At 42.4% G+C, this 22,595-nt stretch overlaps 1 protein-coding gene across 3 annotated transcripts in view; it reads left to right on the forward strand.

The window, feature by feature from the left end:
• Nucleotides 1-1,971: 1,971 nt before the first annotated feature.
• The window catches only part of grik4 (glutamate receptor, ionotropic, kainate 4), a 197,965-nt gene continuing 177,341 nt past the window's right edge, over nt 1,972-22,595 (forward strand). For all 3 annotated transcript variants that reach the window (XM_080772183.1, XM_080772184.1, XM_080772185.1), the window contains exon 1: nt 1,972-2,195. The gene's annotated coding sequence lies outside the window, so the exon portion shown is untranslated. The remainder of the gene's footprint in view (nt 2,196-22,595) is intronic.

Consider the following 22,595-nt stretch of genomic DNA (forward strand, 5'->3'; position numbering starts at 1 on the left):
GTCGTCTGCCAACTTGATCACTTTGTTGGAGCTGAACAGATCCACGCAGTCATGGGGGTACACAATAAAAGTACACAGTTCATGACAAAATGTCACTTAAGTTCAGTCATGTAAACTGTTTGTTCCATCTACAAATAATCAAATTAGGCCAATTATAAATGTTTTATCAATCTGTGTAGACAATCTGAGTGTGTAGACTTGGAAGCACCGTATACAACTGCAAAGAAACACTTCAATTAAATATAACAACCATGCAGTCAAACGGAATGGCAAGTATCGCCTATATGGCCTTTTCACCCATTGAATCCCCTCATTATGTTGTCAAGGTGCAAAGCAAGACTAGGCTGTTTGTTGATTTGAGAGAAGGTCATAGGAGCTGATCTCTAGTGGTTCCATGGATGGGGAGAGGGGGCCTTTTTCCTAAATCTTAGACTGTGATGCCCTTTACAAACCTATGGAAGTGCGTCTGTGAGCACTCAACATCTTTATTTTTGAGGGGCGATATAGCCCCTCCTATACACAGGTTTAATGTTTAGTTCAATGTTTGTTTTGTTTTGTAAACGCCATTGACAAAAAAGGGAAAATTTACTCATAATGTAACTCATTATGTCATATTGTCTCTTTATTGTTAATGGCGTTTAATGTTTGTGTTGGCACCGTTTGTTACATCACATCACCTAATCAACATGAGTTAGACTTTAATATATTAGCGACACTCACTTCACACAGGTGTGATTTTTTTATGTTTATTTATTTATTTTGAGTTTTGACCTTAACCTTGCATTTAAAGGACCACTTCACCACTTTTCAACTTCTCTTCATATAATTGGTCCTCACTAATGTTCATGATAAAACACCACCATTTTTTCCTACTCAGTCTGTGTCTCATAGGAGGGCTTTGGGCAGTTTGGACACCCGTCCTCCAGTGACATCATCATTAGGCAGATTTTTTTTTAAACAAGATTTTTATTATTATTATATTAACGATGGCTTCAACATTTGCATTGCAACTTTCCAGGAAAAGAAAGCCTGCCGTTTCTATTAGCTTGGATTCACCATCGATGCTGTCACTGGTGGACGGGTTTCTGAACTGCCCCCAGCCTTCCTATGAGATACAGACTGAGTAATTTTCTTTTGGTATCTTACCATGAACATTGGACCAATTATAGAAAGAGAAGTTGAAAAGTGGTGAAGTGGTCCTTTAAATCAGAAGGCTTAATAATTACCCTAACCTTGTGTTGATGCCAGTATGTGCTTTGCCTTTTAATCAATCGCCTGTGCTTCAGTTTAAATTATAAGACTGTGCGGAGGTTTAATACTTGTAGCCATCCCCATAATAACAAAAAGCAGCCTGTGAGTTTTAGTTTTTTTAGTTTTTGATGCACCGGCCGCTACACAGTCAGCTTGTTCCTTTCAGCATCTCATCTGCCGTGGTGAGTGTGAGTGTGTGAGTGTGCCAGAGAAGACGGAGCTGCGTCTCAGTCTGACTCTGATCTGCATCTTCTTACCGGGTCCCGGACCGCAGTAGCCTACATGGATCTGGATGGATTGGAGAGTCTGACTCTGACCGTAAGAGACGCGTCAAATATTAATACTGCTGTATTTTCCGGGCTCTTGTCTTATTTGGACTGGCACACAGAGAGAACGGAGAATCACGAACGATATCTTTAATGCTTTGCGTTCCGATCTATTTCTATGTTCAGTCAGTGGGATGCAGGGGTGAGGGGGGTAATTCTGTAGCCTACAATGAGAAAAATGCACTTATTCAAACGTTCTGGTGCTCTTTAGATTTCAACTCAATTAAGGACCGTTATAGAACAGCTTGAACTCTCGGATGGTGAAATCATCATTTTCCTCCACAGGGACGGACGGATATTATATTACCCAACTATTTGGATGCGGATATTTCACGAGAGCGCGCTATAATGTCCTATATCCGTATCAGAAAAAAACAAACCGGATGGATTAAGGTGAAAGTGGACTGCCGAGGACAATGATTTTAGCCTGCTTCACTATCGGCGTTGAGGTGCAAGGAAGTGCGAAACAATTGCTCCAGTGAACTACACGGGAACATCGAATTTGGCTCGCCTCTCGGTGGTTTTTCACCGCGCACCCTGACGCAACCTGTGCCAAACTAGAGATTGTATTTTCTCAAGAGACGGGAAAAGAAAAGCATCAATAAGCCTCTGAAATAGGTAAGTTTTGGGGTTAAAAGAGTAAGCATAGGCTATGGCTACAACTAAACGATGCTTTCGACACACCTGATGCATAGCAAAGTGTCAGGAATGGATAGTGAATGTGCAGATTTTCCATTCAGTCGATCAGCATGTTTTAGCCTGTGTTGCATCAGTGAGTCGCCCCATTTCATTATCGCTTCTCATTAAATGGCACACAGACAAGTCAGTTTAAGTAGCTATGACACCTTTCACATACCAGAAGGTTCAGACTACATTTTGGTTGTTTAAGATAAAATGCTGTTAATCTGGTTTAATCGTTTCATCCACAATTGGGTAAGGTTCACTGTGTCATTGCTGAGGACTCAGAGTACCCATGCAGTGCTAAACAGAACATCAACTTTTTCCAATCTGAATGATTCACTGAGCCATTTGAATGAAGTGATTGACATCAAGCATTATTTTGAGTGTGAGTGACTGATTGATTGAGGCTGCATTAAGTGCTGATTAATACTTCTTGAACTTTTACATGGCTATACCATTTAAAAAAAATAGCTTTATATAGACTGAAGAGAGACATGGAGAGAAAGCATAAGGTTGCAGAGAGAGGGAGAGGGAGAGGGAAAGGGAGAGAGGGAGAGGGAGAGAGAGAGAGAGGGAGAGGGAGAGGGAGAGGGAGAGGGAGAGAGAGAGGGAGAGAGAGAGAGAGAGAGAGAGAGAGAGAGAGAGAGAGAGAGAGAGAGAGAGACTATTATTTTGGCACCACCTTGTGGTTCAAATTAGTGTATTGAATCTGTCACCTAATCTGTTGTATTGGCTCCACTCAGGGAATCCAAGGGTTGTAGCAGCTAGGGACCTGATCAAATTATGGCTAGATGTTTTCTAACTGCTCCCAATGACGTGCAGTTCTGTCAAGAATGATTGATTATAACCCATGTGCTGTTTCCCCCGAACCCCCTCTTCTTAATGTTTTTCCACTGGCAGAAACGTAATACAACACCCGTCATTCTATGAGGTCATCTCAATTCAGCCAGTGAATAGATTTACAGTCTGAATGTTAATAGGATAAGTAATGAATGATGAATGAATAGACCAGTGCCCTGCAATTCCTCTTGGTGTTTTGAGAGAACATATTGTACACAGTCAGACCGTCGCTCGGGTCTGTGTGACATTGCTTTCTGGGGTCCCAAATGATTATTTTGAAGGGTAATTATCAGAGCTGCTCTCTGCCTCACAGTGTGACAGTCACTATAGTCCTTAATCCCCATTTCCAGGGAGTGTATGGGGGTAGTGGTGGGTGCTACCATGCTATGCATCGGTCCCATTTCATTTAGCCGATTATCTCTGTCTTGGCTGCATGCTCACGCACGCCACACACACACACACACACACACACACACACACACACACACACACACACACACACACACACACACACACACACACACACACACACACTGTACACAGTATGTGCGCACGTGGACGTCACATGCATGAATGCATACATAGTATACTGTACACTCAACAGGCACACAGCTTAAAACCGATACAGTACTTAATTTTATACGCAGCACCCCTATAGATAATGTTTAGCATAATATGGCGATATCTATCTGGTAGCTGGTGGAGTTACAGGTAGAGTGATCGGCTCAAGGGCACACTAACAATGTCCCTAGCTGGTGTGTTTGACACATCATCCTAATGTTAGTCAGGTATTATGCCTCTCCTCTTTCCTGAGCTGCTCCACTCACACTGTACTGATATCGGGAGAGACCTTCTCCAAGGTTGAGTGTTCTGGGCTGCAGAGAGTCGGGTGGCCTTGGTCCTTGGATGTTTTTTCCCCACTGGGACGGAAAGCAGCTGATTACGTTCTCTTGTGTACTGTTAGCGATGTTCTTTCTTTTCTCATGGCACTTTAACTTGTGTGTTTCAATTTAGCCCACCACATTTCAAGGCAAACCCCTTGCTTTTTAACGTCTATGTAAGAATTACATGCCGTTACATAGCAGGGCCAAGTAGGCTATAAAGAACATGATTTACAGTCAGTGTCCCACTGAAACAAACCGGGCAATACATCAATGATGCTAGATTTCAGACAGGGATGGTAGTCTGTTAATAGTTAATCGATAAATCACAGTTAAGAAATGTATCAATTAAACTTAGAAATTAATTGAAAATCCTGCGGTTCTATCATTGGCTGGTTGTCTGTGAATGTATTGCCGTCTGCGTGTGTGCGTGGCCGAGGAACACACATGTGGGCCGGTTAAAAAAAAGTCCCCCCCACCATGGTAGGCACAGACACATCTCTACTTTTACATGTGATGTGACAGACAAGACAGTGCACTTTTCATTTCATGCCATTGCCTGGCCCTGTAATGAATCAATAATTCCCATCCCTATTTCAGACTCATCTGGGATGTTGCTTATCATCAACAATGTTGTCTTTTCCTGGCCATCCTGGCTTCATTGCATTTAAGCCAACAACACTGTCTGGAATTTCCCCCCCTTCATTGCATTTGTAGAATTCTGGACCATGGTTATTTTTGTTAACAAAAAAAACAAACAAATGGAACCGAATAAAACCGAAATAGAAAAAAAAATCACATCCGTGTGAATTAAGTGAGGGGTGCTCTTATCATCGTATAGCATCATGATGTAACATGTCGATTTGCTCAAACACATGCATATGACGGAAATTATCCTTTCATTGTCAGTGGGAATTTAACAAAAATACAGATTTGCTAGCCTCAGACACATATGACGTAATTCGCGTAAGCGTTCCTTTTTGGTGTGTGCCAATAAAGAAATGGAAATGTGAGTACTTTGACCGCCATTTATACTTTTTTGGATGTAGTACCTTTATGAATTATTTCAATTCCTATTATTAATGGGAATTTTGTGTTAAGGACGAAAATAGCCGATTTTCTCGTGTCCGTGTTATGACAAAAATCTATAGGCTACAGATACAGATACTTAGCATCATAGTCGATAAATACATGGAGGGGAGACGATAGCAAAACACAAGTGAATGTTTGGACATTGTTTCTAATGTTTCTCCAATAGAATCTCTGTGAATGCTGAAGTTTCAGGATTCTGCAAAATGTATCCTACTTTTAATGTTAGGATGAAATCGTCAATAAATTGATCACATAAAAGTAAATGTAAATTCCTGAATAGATATGCATGGATAATTTAATACAGTTATTACAAGTTCAAACAAAGTAGGGTATTTTTGCTGTGCTGTTTTAAATAAGTGCTAGTCATGCTATTATGTTTGTCTGGGCCATTTGTTATGCTGTGACAAGAACAGTTCAATAAGATACATGATCACATTGAGTGCTTGATCAATTGATGAATTGGACACAGAAGACCAACTCTCAAGGTTAACCAGCAAAGTATGAATTTGTGAGACATGCACACAGCACCTCGCTACTATTCATAGACAAAGGACCATGAGACACCAGGGAGTCTCTCTCTCAAAGTATTTGATCTTACAAGTACACATGAGACAACTCCTGGTTCAGAGCATAACAAATAAAGTTGATTGTTAAGCTTTGATGCATTCAAAGCAATATGAGCAGCACAACTGTGAAATTATTAAATCAATTTGCCCATCTCTGTGACCAAAGTGAAACTTCCCATTTCTGACAATAGCGCACTCATCGTTGGTGTAATCTCATTTTGCTCTTGTGTGCATCACTTGGATGCAATTTCCTCTTTGGCTTGTTTCCTTTCCTTTGCAGCAGTCAGAATGTACTTGCTGTTCACTGTGCACGTGTTCACAGCGTGACTTTGGCAATGCAACATCTGACTGTCTAAGGTGATCCATAGTCACAGTAGTGCTTGTCAGCTGCATAGGTGACAGTGATAAATGAGAGGGAGAAAATGAGCAAGGCAGGCTGCCATAGATCACACCCGCAGGGCTTCTGCCCTACCTTTGGTCAAGAGAAAGGTTGTCTGACATGGTATCATTGTGCTGTACTTTTCTTACCTCACAAGAAACAATATTGCAGTCTCTCTTACAATTTAGGCATTTAGCAGATGCTCTTAATCCAGAGCAATTTACAGTAGGCAAGAACAAAAAACAAATACATAAAAACATAGTCATCATGGATCATACGTAAGCTTAAGAAACTAACAGTGGAATATGTATCTAATGAAACTTTACACTATAGTGTTATGTCTACATAAAGTGCTATTTAAGTTACATAAGTTGAGCCTATGCACTGAGATCGAGGCTAGGGCAAGTGCTACGCTAGAAGATTGGAAGTGAGTCTGCAGTTCTGATTGCAATGGGAAGTGCATTCCATAGTTTTGGAGCCAGAAGGGAGAAGAGTTTGGGACGTGTGGAGCGCTGTCACTGCTTTGTTAGCGAAGGTCGGCTGATCTGAGTGCACGGGAAGGTTTGTAGGGTGTGATCAGACTTGCAAGATAGATCACATTTGGTTGCTTTGAATGCCAGCATCAGAGTTTTGTACTCTGTGCGGGCAGTGACTGGGAGCCAATGGAGGGAGCAGGAGTGACATGTGAGAATTGTTGCTGGTTGAAAACCAGGCAAGCTGCGGCATTTTGGATCAATTAAGTGCCCATGCCGGCAGGCCAGTAAGGAGGGAGTCACAATAGTCATGTTTTGACATGACTGATGTCTGGATAAGGAGCTGGGCTGACTCCTGGGTGTAATTATTCTCTCTGGTGTAATTTCCCTAGCAAGTTATACCATCATATAAGCCAGCTTGTCATATTAGTATTGCTGCGTGAATATATTGCCTGTTGGAGGCAATGGGTCCGATAGGCATCAGTCCGACACCCTACTCAAAACCCTAACCCTAAACCAAACCACGGGTTAGTTTTAACCTGCCAGTGCCACGCATGTCAGGAGCGACATGTTAATTTTAACCTGCCACTCATGTCGGAAGCCATCTTGTTAGTTTTAACCTGCCACACATGCAGGGCTCTAAGTAGGATAATGTTTGTTCTGTTGCCTCTTTGGTGTTGTTGGATTTAAGAAGTTTGGTGAATTGATCTTTGCAGTGTGTGCTACGTTGTTGTTGTTGCGGGTGTTTTTGCGGAGAGTGCAGAGCTCTGCAGAGGGTCTGTGTAGAGGCCTCCAAAAATGCCACAATCACTTTGTGGTTTTGATTTTGAGTTATACTTGGTTGACGCCATGCCACACCAAAAACAACGGATCTATGAGCTCACAATGCATGCGATATTGTAGATCTATCTTTGGTGCATAACACTGGCACACAGCTAGAGAGTCTAAATCACCCGTAAGCCGTAACAGTGTCATTTGGCCGAATGCAGAATCACCTCTGGAGTGTGAAACTGTTGCTAATGACAATCCAACTGAGTTGGATTATCATTAGCAGCAGTTTCACACTCCAGAGGAGTTTCTGCATTCTCTGTGATCACTACTGCCTTTACATTAAGTGCTGTTGTCTGCGGAGATAACAATCTCTCTTTGAATACTGCACACACAATTCTTTTGTTCTTGTTAGTCGAATAATGGACTTGGCTTTGGCAGGCAGCTTTTTGGGAGGACGCTCAATTGGATTTGGTTCAAGACTAATTTGAGAAAGAACTACTTTAGGACACTTGTCACTTTCACTCCACCACATCTTACTGTTACACTAACATGAAGAATAAGGCAAAATGAGGAGGACGTTTCTGGCCTATATTGTCAGTTTGAGCCAACAACGTCAAGAGAAAGATTGCCAAATTGAGTGTTACAAGTAGCTTTTAAATTATACCTTTAATTGCTACTTTTTGTAATAACAGATCAGAACCAATAAATACATTTAAAATTTGTTTTAAGTTACATTTTATGTAAAATGTACATAAAATGTAACTTAAAACTATTTTTTTCCCATGAAATATATGAAAAGCCCTACTTTTTTTCCTGTAACAGTGGTTTAAGCAGCTACTTTCCTACTGTCGATTAAAGCCACATTCATCTGCATTCAGCTTAATCTCAGAGTAACAAGACTTGGAAAGGAGTCTCAGGTCAAAGCATAAGGATTCAAGGAAGGTCAGGATGTTTAAGGCAGTCATTCACTAGTGCACTGAGCTTACCCACATTTATTCATTTAGTCATGCGAGTCGATGTGAGCTTGTAGATCAGCTATTTTCACTATGTATGCGACCAATGTACAGCAACGTTTAATACAGGGTTAAGTGGTTAATCAGACTAGTCGATTTGCAAGAATATGTGCTTTACAAATACAATGCATTATTATTATTATAAGAGGTGGGCATAGATAAATGTTTTTAATCTAGAGATTAATCTCACTGCAATCTTGGAGTTAATCTAGTTTAATCTAGATTAAAATGGCTCATTTGAACTCTGCCGAAGGCATTCAAAATAAGTGTGCGATACCTAAATAAGGACCAGAACTTATGGATATGGACTTATGGCTCCATCGCTACCGCTTTCTTTAGTATGCATGTCACTTATTGGTGTTTGTAAATCGCCTACCCAGTCAACATCAGTGCTCACGTGATGTGACCACTTGGATAAAAGGGAGGTGTCACACTAACTATTCTCACCTGATGAAGGCCGTTCACGGCCGAAACGTTGTGTGCCTTAACTAATGGTGTTTTAAATAAAACAAAACACCACTGGAGCAGAGCCTGTGTGCGGACTTCTTTCTTCATCCAACCATAGGGGACCCAACTTTGAGAATAGATTAATGGCGATATTTTTTTACCGCACCATAAGAGTCTCGCGTTAACGCAGCACGTTGACGCCGATAACGGCCCAGCAGTAAAAGGCCTCTTTGAAATCAGCCAGACTTTGAAGACGCTGCATTTTCACTGCCCAAAATAATGTCAGAGAGGAGAAAAGCAATTTAGTGTGCTACTTTATTTCCATGGCATTTACACTAACCTGTGGACCACAATTCCTGTTGCCATGGCAGCCAGTCATTACCTGTCACTATGCATCTGTCTTGAGGCATAATATTCTTGTACAGTATATGGATGGGACAATATGAAAAATAATTGTCCTGGTCAAAATAATTGGGATTAACTATAACTATAAACTATACTCTCACCAGTAAGACCCCCTGAGGGCGAGAAGCAACCTCGCCCTAAAGGGTGAGGTCGCACTGAAACAACAGAGCTTCTTATTACGGCACAGTCGAGAAGCAGGAGTTAAACTGCTATTTATCTGGTGTCAGTGAGGTCACATGTAGAGCTGCTGACCGGCTCCATATACAGTATGCAGATCTAGTATGTCATACTGTGTCATATGTATGGATATCCAGGGTTTGATGAGGTCAGTGTCGTGATCTTCATATATGGAGATCCAGGTGATGATAGTCAGCTCCACATATATGGAGATCCATGTGTTGAACCAACTTGGTTCAAGTGTGACTTGCGTCGTGGTTATCATGAGACTGTCACAATTTGGCCATATATTGATATTCCCATACATATGAGGAAGGGCCCCTGGCGATGTCCTCTACGGCGCAGCGTGAAATGAGCTGCTGATGAATAATTACCCTATTTAGACAGATGCCTTCCTGTGATGGCGGGTCACAAGCCGCCATGCCATGATCCAGTACCTGACAAGTACACAAGTAAATAAAAATGAAAGACACTGTACAAATGGACTGTTGTTCCTGTGCCAACGTCCACAGGGACCGCCCTTCGTCGTGGACCCCCACGCAGACTATCGTGGACCCCCGCGGGGGTCTGTGGGATCCCCCGCGGAGTTTGGCGAGGGGGTCCCCGCGGTAGTCTGCGATGCGTGTCGTCATGCCGGTCACATTGATGCGTGTGGTTTATTTGCCACCGGCGTCAATTTCCATGTCTAGTATCTGTTGCATATATTTATGATGTTGTGAGTCTTCTTCATGGCGTGCAGACTAGGGGATGTTATCCCCATAGGTTGTTGCTGGAGTCAAGGCAGCCAATCAGCAATCAGAAGTAGTCGGCAGTATGGTTGCCAGTGTAGTCAACTGTCGAGACAGAAATAAGCTAACCAGCCTCCCAAAACCAGCCAAGCAACTGTGAGGTGAAAAACAAGCAAAGCTTGGCTGGAAATATGCGGACTAGACAACCCACACACCAGTGAGACTAGGGTGTCGTTCTAGACGACTAGGGTGTCGTTCTAGACGACTAGGGTGTCGTTCTCTCGCAATTTGCGGTGTCGCAAGTTTCATACCTATTCATAGACCAAGGTGTAAATCTACCCACAGAAAATAAATGTATGTTTTGCATGTAGGCCTACCCAGCCCTTGAAACCTGGTTTGTGCTACCATAGTGATTCATTACACTTTTACTCACACCTTGAAAGTGACTAGTTTCACTCAATAAGTATTCATTGTATCTTAATAGACTCTTCTAATTGAATCTTCAGCTTGCCATTTGAAATGAAATCAGAAGCAATTTTGCTGATTTCCCACATAGATGAATCTGTTGATAATGACAAAATAAAAGCCACACCCTCATGTATTGATCAGATTTCACACCATTGCCGAGAGTTTGTAATGACAACGCATTGAGAAGAGTGAAATGCTGATCATTGTGTTATTGTTCCAGCATCCAGATTTGTGTGCGTGAAACAGGCTCTCTTCCTCCCTCCCTCCCTCCCTCCCCTCGCCCTCACTCACTCCTTCCCTCTCTGATATCAGGGATCTCCATATGGGCATATTCCACGTAACAGATACTCATGGGTGTGATTATCTCCGTGGGCGTGAAAATATGCACTGACATTAGCCATGACCATCGTTGCCGTGGTTATTTAGTTGACAACACGTCGCAAATGTCCAGTCCATATATGGCCTTATTTGTGCGCCCAATGCACGCAGAAGCACAGACATTGAACTTGAACTTTACTGTAGTAGTAGTAAGGTCAACTGTTGATATTGAAATGATAGAATGTCCTCGACATTTCCCTAGAAAGGGTTTCTTTAGAGGAGTGGGAAGTTTGGGAACCTCTAATATCAAAGTGTGTGAATATAGCAAATGCATCTATAGATGACATGCCTTAACCCATTTTGAGCTGAGATCAGATTCTAAAAATGTCTTCTACATCCTGACAGTTTTCTGAAAAAGCTACTGTCTGTTTCTATGTCAGTCAAAAATAACAGACCTACAAGCTCGTAGCGCGCCACTCGGTGGCGCGCTATGAGCTTGTAGATCTGCTATTTTTCAATAGCTAAAGCATAACATGATGGACGCTAACACCAAAAGGGGTTCCCGCCCAAAATGGATTAAATTGTAATGCATTATTTTCATTCAATGTGCTGTGCATGATTACTTTGGCCTCTAATGTTCAATGTAAGATACATTTCATGATGATGATTGAACACTGTGCATGCATATGGCAGTAGTGAATAATATACAGTAGTCAATGGTAAAATGTAGTGAGCTATTAATATTGAGTCATGGCCCATGGCTATTAGATGTAGAATACTCTATCTCAGATAGACTATACTATAATAATCGTGACTACTGTCACCATATTAATAGTGACCTGGCACTCTGCTCTGAAGATTATTACAATAATGTATCTCTTTTAGACTGTTATAATAATCTTTCATCACCATATGTATATTGATCTTGTGCTTTGCTCTTAATAATCTATCTTGGTTAGACTGTTTAACTCCTCGGACCATGCTGAAAAACATTTAATAGACCAACCAGGAGAAAGTGAGGAATTGCACACTCAAGTCCCAGATGCAAAAAAAATAAATATATATATATCATTACTGTACTGTACTGTACTGTACTCCTTGGCGCCCTTGCACTCTACTGGCCACTTGGTTGCAGTACGGACAGTCAGACACGCATATGTACACACATAGTATACACGTACGTATGCACACACACACAGGTATGTGTATGTTATATGTTTTCAATGTAATGGGTCCTGGGACGCAGGGTGGTCTTTTAGATGGGTCCCGCTTCAATGACGTTAGGACTCAGGAGTCATATTGTCATTTAACTCCCATTTCATCTAGTATGGTTATATTCGTGTATAAAATATATCTGAAAGAAATAAACACAATTCTAAATCTGACAATTGCAAAGAGTTATGCAAACAACAGTGCAACGTACTGTATATGCAAACATAAAGTAAATTAAATGGCACCAAATTACAGTACAGTGCTGAGTACAGTATTGCGTCCATGGGACCCCCAGAAAGGTCCATGGATGGGTCCATTATGAATAATGTGCGTGTTGGGATGCAAAATGCACCCTATTATCACTGTACACATACATACACACATAGCTACACCACTCAAAAACCTTTAGCCTTTAACAGGGTCTCAAGACAGAATAGACACATTTAAGAGACAACCTGACTGGCAGAACTGCGCTGCATTTTACCACACATCAATTAGCTGATTGCTGTCTGTCTATCTTTGTCTGATGAATTAGAATGCTTCTCCCGTATGAATGTGTGACGTGATTCCAGAATGCAAAGCTCATCATGTTCTGGTCTTGGAGGTGATGTGATCTGCTCTGCTTCACACTTCTCACAGCCCTCAGTGTGTAATCCATAGCAGACAAATTGCATTTGTTTCTGTAGGTTTTAACATTTGTCTTGTAGTGACAAAAGAGAGCTGGTCGCTCAGACCCCAGGGTACTAAGAGCTAAGCAGGGTTGTCTTCATCACCTATCGGGAGCTGGTCGCTCAGACCCCAGGATACTAAGAGCTAAGCAGGGTTGTCTTTATCACCTGCTTCCCTTCTCTCTTCTCTTCTTCATCTTCCTCCATCTCTGCGGCCTTCGACCTTATCTTCACGCTCCATTGTATCCATTTGGTCAAATTTCATGACCCAATCTGTCCTTCATTGTTTGAGCCAGCAGGATCCATTTTCACTCTGGGACAATTCTGCCCTTTGCAGTCTTTCTTGTTCCTCATGGGAGAAACTCTTTATCTGCCAGTAACGCCACCACCCCCAAACCGCCCCAGTCCGTTCCCTGTCCCTCTGGCCCCATCTACCCCCACCCCCGTGTCCCTCTTCACAATCCACTGCCCCAGTTTATTTTTCTTTCTGCTGATCAGCGGATCTTTACTGCTGCTGTCTTTCCATACTGTAGCATCCCTCCTCTCCTCTTCTTCAGCTTCCTCCCTTCTCCTCCATTGCGCTTTCTCTTCTCCCATATTATGTTTAACTACTTATGTGTACGAAAAGCAGATATATAAACAAGCTCATAACGCACTGTGAACTGTGGCCATGCATAACATTTCAGTAAATCCAGTTTTGATGTAACTGTCTTAAAAAAAAAAAACAGTTGTAGTGACTTTTATTTGTATTTTGACACTTTACACATCAGCTCAGATCAGATAGTTTTATAATTAACACAATCCATCCCAGCCCTCTAGGGCAGAATAATGCGTAAAAAAAACAAAGAAGAAGGGCTCCCTGACTAACCACGTGGTGTAGCCCCCATGTTATTGTGATTGTTGATGCACATGGAGGGGCAGCACCGGCCGGTGGTAGCATCAACGTTCTTGTTTTCATGTTTTCTAAGATCCTAAACACTCCAGATTGTCTCATTTTGAGCAGATAAAGGACAAATAAGCGTGTGCGTGTGCACGTCGGAGCCATATGTAGGCTGTCTAACATGAGAGTAAAAGCAAGAAAAGTATATAGAATATATATATATTTTTGAATTACTGGATTAAATGAAATGAAAGAAAGACGAGTTCCCTCATTCGCAAAGGTGCAGGGTTGTGGAGAGAAGAACGAGGCCCAACGTTCCTTGGCATTTAAACTTAGTGAAATATATATTTGTATTTTTGTATTTTCCCTGTTGGTAGCCTACCGTACATACATGTAACCCTAGGAGTACCCGTAAACCCATTTGAGAAACACTTCTATAACAAATGGGATGCCCTGTGAATAATGCTTCCAATGTAACATTTGCACCACATTTCACAATATAGTGCCTGTCTAGCGGACTGGAACAGATAGGGAGTAGACTACTGTGCTTCGCAAGATAACACCTCCCTTGAATTTACTACTGACTATTGTGTACACAGTGTTTTTTGTTGCGTAGGGGTGGAATTCAGAACCACGGACAGCGCTGTTTGTTGTACTGTATGTAGGGGTGAAATTCAGAACCATGAACATGTATCCATGATACAAACAAAATACTCAGAAGAGATATTTTTAGACAGGCAGACTGACCAATTGGGCTGTTTGCTGTTTATGGTTGTAAATAGAACTTTCGTCCCTCATTTTATACATGAGTCACAGTTTTCCGTGCAACACTCCCCTTGCCTTCCCCACCGCGCCGGCACCTCCCTTTATAGTTACAGTGTTCTTGCTGACTGTTCCTCCTGCCAGGCAGGCAGCAGAGCCACACGGGAACAACTTCTCCCGACACACCACACACACACACACACACACACACACACTTGCCCCCCCACAGCTCTGGAGTGTATAGGCTACTAACGGGGAAGAAGTTAGAAGAGTGCGGCTGCCCCGTAGGCTTTTCTTTCTTATTTTGAACGGTTCACCATTAGCCTTTAGTGTTTGTTCGGTTTCCACAATCACGCCTAATGGCCCCTACAGACTATAGGAGTTTTAAAGTTGTCGACGTTGAGTCATCAGATCCTTATGTATTTCACACTACAGGAGTCTTTCTTGTGCCTTTCACATTAAACAATTGAACAGGGATAACACACTGCAAGACTTCACCAAGATGCGATCCAGACCCGATACATATAGGCTGCAGAATTAGTTTTTTATTCCAATTAATTTTGAAATCTCACATACGTGCAAGATGCCGTGATACAAGCGCGAGACCCGAGACCGACACAGGACGCCTCTCTCTCTCTCTCCTCTCTCTCTCTCTCTCTCTCTCTCTCTCTCTCTCTCTCTGCGTGCAGTGCACAGACACGGGAATACGTTTCACAGGGCGAAATGTTTGCGATAGCGTAGCCTACGTGCGCTATAGCAGACAGGGCGTTAAATCTTGATTTTCATTACATAATCCTGTCTCTCTTCTTATGTGAGCGAGTGTCAGATGTCAGTCTCAACTGTGCAGCACTGACACACACAGAATTTTGCAGGGGCGGCCTTAAGGTCCGCGGGAGGTCCATTTCATAACTTAATATGATTTCAATCATTATTAATATATTTTTTATTTTTTTACCTGGCCTGCAAGCATCATGTGCGGTGTGTCAGTGTGTATTATCGGACTTCAAAGCATGAACAACATGAACTACAGCACTTTCAGCCAAGTAGAAGAAAACACAAAAGTAGACTGAAAGATGTGAACACACCAAAACACATTCATGACATCCGGAACAGAAGGTGATGTTGTTGAACAAAGAGCTTCAGCTTGTTCAACAATTCGCCTTGTTGTGCCTCTACACATTCTATATTACAGTAGGAACAGACAGCTTGGTGTAAATGTCTCATAAAGGAGGTGAAAAGCGTCAAATGGCGTCTGTATGGATGAAGATACACCTGATGTCGGTGGGAGAGGATTATCTCCTCCTCTCCCACCGACGCCAGCTGTTCATTTATCTCCTTATTCATATTCTGTTGATACAAGCTTTGAGCTGAGAGAAGCTATAAAGCGCTTTTAAATATGACAATGCTTCATCTGTGTATCAGCTGCACAGACTACAGTTCAGGCAAAAGAGGACACTTGTTGTGTGATGATGAATAATTATATCATTGTACAGTTTCCTTTTCCTTTCAGTTCAAGTGGTAACTTCACGTCAATGGACATCAAGTGGTAACTTAACGTCTTGCTTGTTCATCTCCCTCTCGTTTGAAAGTGTCTGTGGCATATTTAACTTTAACAAAATAGTTTTGACAGCTTAAATCTGCGCGGCAGGCAAGGAACGGAGTGAGTGAGAGAGACGGGCGAGACAGGGGGCTTCCCTGTGGTTTCGCCCCCCAGTGGTTGGCGCCCTGGGCAGTTGCCCACTATGCCCAGTGCATTCGCCGGGCCTGGCGCACGCACTCACACACACACACGTGCGCGGTCCAAAAGTTTTCAGCGTTGTTTCCGATGTGGTTTATCAACAGTATTCAGGTGAAATGTGTAACAGCAATATTGGGCTAATATCGCTACCAAAATGTACGACACAGGGATTTACCGAAGGAATAAAGGTTAGATATCTTGTCATCTGATCAGACATCTATCGATACAGTCGACAGACAGACAGATACAGTCGACAGACAGACAGACTGCTGTCAGCAGTGAGCACAGCTGTCCTGTGCTCTCATTGGCTGTAATACAGGCCTTCTCGGGACGCGTGTCTGTCTGTCTGTTCGTCCGTCCATCCGTCCATCTTAGATAATAACATTAGCTTATTTTGTGCCCAACCCACCTTCCCAAGATCATGCAAACAATTCCCTCCCAGTCAGTAATGTGATCTATTACATCACATTACCCACACTGTACATCATTTGGTGTTCATATATTCGGAACGGGTAAGGTCTAGTATAAATAAAATAACAAAACTTAAAACACACAGCAACATCGAGGTTCTGGTTTGAGATCTGGTTTATAGTATGTATACTGTGTATGTACGTGTATGTGTACACACCTACACAAATACACAAATACATGTGCAAGTAACAGTGCAAACCATAGAACGAAACATACGTACTACAGCTTGAAAGCAGTTTTGTTTTGTTTTGATCTGTTATATTTTTTTGTTTGTTTGATGTTTTCCCTCCATGTCCTTGTCCATGGCTCTGGCAGCCTCAGGGGGGGAAAGGGGCTCTTCCTGCCCTTGGCTTTATGTTGTTGTTATCTGGCCTTTCCGAGGCTATTGTATGATTTATTCAATGATTTTAACCACGACCAGTTGATCTTCTGATATGCCTATATGCATGGAACATTATTAGCCCGGCCTATACTTTTACTATATGTTGCATTCGCTGTGTGTTATTGTTTTGCGATCAGTCCTCCACTGTCATTAAAATAAGTATAATGCAGTTCAAATATTAGCCCTCCCCACCCTTGCCTAACCATTTACAATCTGATGGTTGATAATGTAAATAGCTTGGTGTTAAAGGTGACATAGACAACTTTTAAGTACAATGTAAATGTAAAATATCTATATACCGGTATATGTTTTTGCTTTTTTCCCTCTATCATTCCCTGTATAGTTTATGCTGGGGCGTTTTCCTGCAGACAGACACTACCGTTGTGTTCACTCGGGACGTCGGTGTGCAGGGGGGAGGCGGAGGTTAGTGGGGGAGTGGGAGTTTTGGCCAATAACAGTGCGAGGGTGTGACTGTGTGTTCGACCCCAGTCCCCGACTCCCCAGCATAGTCTTATAATAATGAAAATGAGAATTGCGCAATGCAATATATTTCGTATAATATAATATAATATCGTAGTTATTTACGACACGTATATTTTTACCAACATTGTCCATGTGAAATAATAGGCTATGTTTATTTATTGAAATGATGTCCCCACTTGGTCGTGGTGAGGAGAAATCCAGCAGCAGAAGCAGAAAGCAGCCCTCACACAACGGTGACTTACTGGCTTACCTCCCGCGCCCCGCGGGGTGCATGCATGTGTTTCTCAGGTCTGCACAGCACACCTCACTCTCCGCTGCTCGATTCCACCAGGGGAGAAGTCAGAGGAGGGGAGGTATATCCGACAGAATCCCCCACCAAATCCCCTCGTTACATCAATATTGTTCATGTGAAGTGGGTTGTACTGTATGTGCTTATTTGTTGAAATGGTGGAACTAAGTCGCTATAGTGAGTCACCACCGCCAGATGACCGTGGCATGCCTGAGCCTGCCTGGCGGGTTGAAGCGTGGATTCTACCGTGGTCGCTGTACGCGAGAGGCTGATTATTTTTCCTAGCATGGTTGTGTGACCGCCGGTGCCTGCCGGGCTGAAGCCTGCATTCAACCCGTGCAAGTCTGTCACAACCATGCTAAGAAATGGAATCTCGCCAACGGTGGCTCGCCGTCGCTATGATAGATCATCATATTGATTTTGATCATTGATCATGAATTAGCATGGACAAAGTAGTTCACATGAACTACGCTGTAGTGGCTGGAGCATTTGAGGGGCAAGATATATTTTATATGCTCCGATTATTGGCTAGGCCAGGGAATCGTGGGGGTGGAGCATCAGCCCCTCAAAATGTCTACACGTCCACAACGTGGACACAAGTAGAGAGTGTTTCATGTAATGAAAACCCTCTCAGTCGACTGAGATGACTGTGAATTACAGTAGATGTAGGGCAGCCCCAACCCTCCGGCCCTCCTATATTCAGCAAAATACAAACCAGGTGTGACCGACTCTCTGGACACAGAGTGCTGACAATGTAGGGGACCCATTCTTCTGTGAGCTGCTTTGCTATTGTGTCTTCCAGGGGGTTCATTTGTGTGTTGCTTCAATCCGCTTTTCCGAGGCTGGAACTTGCCTCACCTATATGGTCATGAAGTGTGGGTCATGAAAGAATAAGGTCGCGAATACAAGCGGCCGAAATGAGTTTTCTTCGATGGGTGGCTGGCATCTCCCTTAGAGATGGGGTGAGAAGTTCAGTCACACGAGGGAAGGAGACCCTGGCGTCTAATTTATAATCTATCTATCTATCTATCTATCTATCTATCTATCTATCTATCTATCTATCTATCTATCTATCTATCTATCTATCTATCTATCTATCTATCTATCTATCTATCTATCTATCTATCTATCTATCTGTTTTTTTAAATACTGTTTTTATTAGGCATTTTGTACTTTGAAAATAACTTCAGAATATAATCGACAGATAAGCAGTACAAAACAAAACAAAAAACTGTGACAGATACATTATGTAAATGTTCCAGATGAATACAAATAAACAAGAAATGATAACAGCCGTGTCCACAGAAAGAAAAAAAAAGATCTACTCCCAAGCTCCCAACGTGTCAAGATATGAATGTGATGCATTGTGAGCTTGTAGATAAGCTATTTGAGGTAACCAACCTCCAAAAAACAGCCAAGCAACTGTGGGGGAAAAAAACAATCCAAGTGTGGCTGGAAATAAACAGACATGGCAACGCTGTTGCTGGAGACGCTCGTTAAGTATGACTAGCCGTGTCGGTCTGGCCGTCATGGGCATTCTTTAACCAGCAGCTTTTTAAGCAGCTTGGAAAAAGGTATAGAAATACGATAAACAAGAAAAAAACAAAAAACTGTTAAACAGTGACAGATTGAAACAAAAACCAAAGACAACAGGACAGACACTTGCTCTCAAACTCTCCCAGCACAAATTGTGCCCTCTTCTCTTAATTCCTGTTTCATTAAAACAACCACATTATATGGCAGATTGAAGTACAAAAGTAACCATTTTAATTGGGTGTTGAGGGTCATGACTCGGCACACGTCTGCAGTGCACCTCTTAGCTTGATTGACAGGTGGCAACAGGGACAAGTCACAGTACAGGGACGGAGGCAGCACCGTGTCTCGGCTACTTATTTTTAATCATGTTCACAGGCTGCGGCTGATAAGAGATATAAGGCTGATCAAGGAGGACTCTGGGATTATGGCTCCTCTTCCTCACATTCTGGCTGGCAGGAGGAATGATGGGTTACCACCATTACCATTACCAGGAGACGGAGACAGAGTGAGAGAGAGAGAGGTGAAGGAGAAGAGGAAAAGGAGAGATTGTGGGTAGACAAAGAAAAAGGACGGCCAAAGCGAGAGAGTCAGGGGAAAACAGAAAGAGAGAGAGAAAAATAAAATCATAAAACTGAAATACGCCAGTAAGTAAACTAAACTGAATTGAATCAATTGAGTTAAACGTGCAGCAACGGGACTTTGACGTTTTATCTGGAGATGGTCGCTGTCTAAAAGAGGCATAAGGGAGGGAGCTGCAGCAGCTACCGTATTCGTGTTTACTCACCAGTCACCACCACTGTATGGAATCCATTAGAATGATTGGAAATGGAAGTTATGGAACATTAATAGCCTATTCTATAACGTGAGTTATCCTTTTATTTCGATAAATCAGTTGATCTCCGTTCTCACTTTCACACTGAAACATGGAGCCGCTGCGCCGCAATTTAGTGCTGCTTTTTCTTTTTCTCTTTTTTTTCTCTGTGGGACTTTTGTCTGGCTTCGGGCTTAACATTATGGTAATTGTTAGGGTCGGGAGCCTCGGGCCGACCCAGTCAGGGTAGGGCCGGCCGGGCCATAGTTTTTGGGCCCGTTGAGAACTTTATTTTATCAGTTACAGTTTCATAGCAAATCCTTTAGTATAATTTAAAGCAGAGCCATTCAAATCTTGGTTTAAGTACAGATAAAATGAAAGCCGGCTTCATCCCTTAAGCTTGTTTTGAAGTTAATATTAAGATTCTGTGACTGCTAACATTATTAGCAGTGGCGTGTTGTCATGCATTTATATGTTACCCCAAGAGAGTTCGCCGTTCAAGTTCAAGTGAAGTTCAAGTTTGGGCCATAGAAGCCGAAAGTTGTCTCGCCAGTGTTTTTTTTTAATATAATTTTTATCCCACGATTTTGTAACCCATTTCTCACCCCTGTGTCAATTATCTAATGTGATCCTGGGCTCTACACACCCTCCGCCAACCTGGGGAGAGCAACGGACTTGAACTCATGCTTCCTTCATGCCTGAGTGTCCAAGTTGCTCCTTTACACCTGACAGGGGGGAGTTTCCCTGGTTGGACGTAGCACGTGGAAGGAACACGTTATTCCAACCAGTTCCTTTCCCCTCCATCAGGCGCCCCCTCGCCAGTGTTTTTATGAAATACTTTAGGAACATCTAAGATGTGAAGCACTTTGGTTCAACCTCGGTCATTGGAAATGTGCTATACAAATACATTTAATTTAAATTATAAATAAAAAGTATTTTTTTATTTAAGATGAGGGCGTAGAGCTGGGTGGCTGGAACATAACATGTTCTATAAGGTGCCAGGTTATTAAGGGCTATATAAACTAATACAAAGAGGTTTAAAGTCAATTCTAAAAGATAGTCCAGTGCAGTGTCGCCAGGACTGGACTGATCTGATCTCGCCTGCTAGTGTTCATCATTACAACTTTGTGGCTGGTAAAGCCTGGTAAAGAACTCCAGCTCAAAGTGTCTACTGGACATGATTGGCTTTGTTGACCTGGATTATCTTGGAGCTGAGGTAGTAAGCCTTGCCAAGCCATGTGGCACATTGGGCAGGAGCCTATCTCCTGCGTGAGGCAGCTTGATGTACACCACCTGGACATGACGCTGAGTGACAAGCAGGGAGGCATTGGGTCCCATTTGGTCTTTGGTATGACCTGGCCGGGGATCGAACCCCGACCTCCCAATCGCAGGGCGGAGACTATAACCAGTACCACTGCCTGTCTACATTTGAGTGCATTAAACTACGTAATCTGCTGTGTATTTGGATACAAGCTAAGGAGTACATGTTGTATCTAGCAGATGTGTACTCGTGTTGTACATATATCATGTTTCCAAGACTGCCTGAAGGAAAAAAATAAAAAAAATCTTCTGCTGCTGTTAAAACTACTGGTATCAGTCAGTCTGTAAAGAGAGAGGGGGGTGGGGTTCTTCATGACAAACTCCTCTCCATGGAGCTGACTTTGTTCAGCACAGTACACAAATGCTTGAGCATGGTGGCTGGATATTCACATCATTTTACAGACACAAGTTTCTTTCTCTCCTTCATAGAGTACACACCTATAACGATCCCTGTGACATTTGTGGGACAGGACTTTGATCCATTTATGTTATCTTTTGTACCCTTCTCTGGCCCATCTTTCGCCGGATTTTTACTAAAAATAGCCATTGTTCAAACCGGGCTTTTCTCTTTCATCCATGTATACCAAATAATTCATGGGGAAAAATAATGGATGCCAGCGGGGTGCCTGTAATTACACATATGCTTATGACGAGCACAGTATGTGGTATACGAGGCATATACCCTCTCCCCCTCCTTATCTGTTTTCTACACTCATGAAATCCTTCATTATTGCTCAAGCATTCTTTTTGGCCTTCTGAAGCATGATATCGTGAATGCCTGCATGATTTCTCTCTGCAGCTTACATGTAATCATATGGTTCAATTAAGAACAGCAATGTGAAAGGGCTGCTGTACTGTATAATTGTCAGCTAAGCAGTTCATTGCAGGGATTTCATCATCTCTTCCACAGCCACACTTCTTCTAGTAGTAAGTAGTTCATTGTACATAATGCCGCTCTGTCAGAGGCCGTGCTATTCTTGGATTCACTATTCTCAAACATGCGTATGCGTGGTAATGCATCACATAATAAATTCCACATTTTAGTGGTTACTTTTATGACATATGACATATTTTTTATGTATTCACCCTATTTAAGTACAGATTTAGCCTACTGTGTACAATATGGGTACATACATAGAGGCCACCATTACAAAGTGTGTCTGACCCTTTTCTTAAAGGCACTGTGACATTTTGGGCACCAAATTGTGGTGCTCAAATCAAGAAATG

Source organism: Protomyctophum bolini (genome assembly GCF_963924005.1).
Source record: "Protomyctophum bolini genome assembly, chromosome: 9".
In the NCBI taxonomy this organism is placed as follows: Eukaryota; Metazoa; Chordata; class Actinopteri; order Myctophiformes; family Myctophidae; genus Protomyctophum; species Protomyctophum bolini.